Below are 2,859 nucleotides of genomic sequence, written 5' to 3' on the forward strand. Positions count from 1 at the left end.
AGTCAACAAGACTATATTTATCTTGATCCTTGTTGCTATTACGTGACCGTAACAACAACATCAAGCTTCCTTTGTTGCTACTACAAAATTTGAGACAAACGTACAAAGACCTAGCCACAACAAGTGACTAGACCCGTATGTTAAACATGCTAAAAGTTTTCTATCCAACCTCCTATACGCGCCGAAATACTAGAGTCGATAGCAAATGTAACGACAGCACAAATTTAGAGCCCGAGACTGGATAACCTAGAATAGCAATTTGCGACCTACCGCGTGGTACGAACGTGTTATCGTTGGGAAGTGGCCCAAAATAGAAAAAAAAAACGCCGAATGAATTCATAAAATAGAAGAAAGAAAAACAGTAATAAAATGAGGTTTCATGATTCTAAATGTCATATATTGTATAACAAAAAATCTATTCTAATACACGTAAAATCTCAGATGTCTCAATACGTTCATCTCTGAATTTTAGCAGTATTTTTCATGAGAACGGATCAGATAGTAGTAAACTCACGTGCATACTTTCTCTAATCGTTAAATGTATAAAGATACTTTTTTTTTGTTTGCATGGGTGACTTTTGACCGTGCTTTCTACGACGGGCCGCTATATTGCTGTTTAGCGTTACTTGGAAAATCTGTCAGCGTAAAAAAATCAATACGAATAAATCATAGAGAAAAGGGGTTGCTATATTGTCACTTTTTTTTTTACACGCGTCCAGATTCGAATCTAGGCCAACTAGTGGCTAAACACCTTACCACAGCACCATCGTGAATAGTAAAAAGCCTGAAATGTGGTTGTTGTAGAACAAATACGGTTGAGCAAATTGATAACTTTCGTTAGACGTTGTCTGTACTGAATATGTAACAGTAAGGCACAAAAAGAGGTTCCGTCTCTTTTACAAATTCAGTTATCACATCGTTCGTTTACGGAGAAGATATTGTTTGCCCGTACCAGGTTAGGGCACCATTTAATTGTACGACGTAATATGCCAGGTTAGTATCTCAACAACTTCGTAGCTTGGAAGTGGCTCTTGTTCAATTACGGGTAGAAAATAACCATGATAAGATCAGCGAGTAACTGCGATTAAAGTAAATTAACGGAATAGCAAGGGCCGCTATTGATATTCGTAATTATTTCAGTAACTCTATAATACAGTGGTCTATAGAACAATTTCGGACTATTTCTGCTCTGAGAACTAAGATTATATTGAAAGTCTCTAGGAATGCTATTTAAATGTCAGCACTTCGCCGGGCAGGTTTAAAGCTTTAGTGGGTAACGTGTTTGCCCCCTAATCTTAGGAACACGTTGTGGTCAAGGTTCGAACCTACAAGGCATAGACAAATACGCTTCGCTTAGTAGGCTGGAAGCCAGCTAGCCAGCCAGCCAGCCGTCCGTCCGTCCGTCCGTCTGTCTGATGGCCGGAATGCTTAACGGCAATACTGGACTCGCAAGTGTGAAGTTTCCTCTTAGTAGTAGAATCATCGTGCTTCCTACGGAATGAGTACAATACAAGGTTCTTATCTAGTTGACCATGTGATTAAAATGTACAAGAACGTAGCCGTCTGCAACATCTTATTTTCAATGAGGACAGGCCGTCACTGCTTGTCGAGCGCGCCAAACAAGCGTTAATTCATGAGCCACTCAAACACATCGTCGAACATTTTTACCTATACATCCCAACAAATCATGCTGCAAATAATAATAAATTTATCTATTGTTCTAGATAGGGCATTGTCTGAATGTGAGTTCATTTGAAAAGGAATCATGTCCACTGATAACACAACTACTTCGATAACTTATATACATACAAAATATCGAAAACAATGAATACACTGGTGCAAATAACTTAACAGTATCGGAGGTACGTGGTGGAGACAGCATATGTTATCTTCTATAGGACATCGTACTGTGTGGGCAAATTTTCATAAAAGTCGTTTAAGCAGGTGATGTTCCATAGAATTGATTCGACGCCAATGGGCTTTCCCCGTACGATTGGCCGGGAAAATAAAGTCTACCAGCAAACGCTTAAAAACCGCAATTGAACAATATGCGCCACAATATCTAATGAAATGTCTGCTCAAGTTCGTGAATCAGCAATGCGTCGTTATTGATCCGAGTGGCCATCATTTGCGGAACATCCGCGCTATGAGGAAAAGGTGGGCATTCTACGTGGATTCTTTTGCAATATCTTCTACCTTCCATCCTTTGTTCAATGGAGTAATTTGTATAACAATAAACATACCGATCATAACCGGTATATATATACATACATACGTGATTACTGTCCATTTTAGGAAAAACACTATGTTCACTATAGATAAATTAAACTTTTTTTTATATCTCGAATAAATAACAGTGGTTGCGTTTTCCTTGTGTCAGAACCAATAGAGAATCCAAGCTGTCAACGCATGTAGTACTCAAACCGACAAACAACTATTGGAACTTGGGCTTTTTTCAAAGGAACTTTATCTATATATATAAAGCATACGGCATGTTATATATATATATATATATATATACAGTGTGCCGTCAATAAACGCTGAATGACAAGCTGAACTCAATGAACCTCTTTTTCGAAAAACCAAATTAAATTACTTTTGCTGTGTTACATCTATGCTTTCTCGGCAGTCTTTCTAAACATAATTAAATTGTTCCGACATTAGAAAAGAAATATCATCAGTATATACGCACACATCAGTCTTCTGTTTTTCGAAGTGTCTCAACAGCGTTAGCCTTAGACGGGTCATTCCGGCATCTGATCAGGTCAATCGGGACAGACTTTCGCCGTCACTCCTCACGGCCGCCCTCGAAGGTTGTATTAAATCTTCTGCCGTAAAAATATCTGGCAGGAGGGGCGG

General features: G+C 38.8%; 1 long non-coding RNA gene across 1 annotated transcript in view; it reads left to right on the plus strand.

The window, feature by feature from the left end:
• LOC147753223 (uncharacterized) overlaps positions 1-742 on the plus strand; it is a 6,808-nt gene extending 6,066 nt beyond the window's left edge. The window contains exon 3 of the long non-coding RNA XR_015311879.1: positions 621-742. This is a non-coding gene — a long non-coding RNA (uncharacterized LOC147753223). The remainder of the gene's footprint in view (positions 1-620) is intronic.
• Positions 743-2,859: the final 2,117 nt, after the last annotated feature.

The sequence above is a fragment of the Varroa jacobsoni genome, unplaced genomic scaffold (genome assembly GCF_002532875.2).
Source record: "Varroa jacobsoni isolate VJ856 unplaced genomic scaffold, vjacob_1.0 scaffold_644, whole genome shotgun sequence".
Taxonomy (NCBI): domain Eukaryota; kingdom Metazoa; phylum Arthropoda; class Arachnida; order Mesostigmata; family Varroidae; genus Varroa; species Varroa jacobsoni.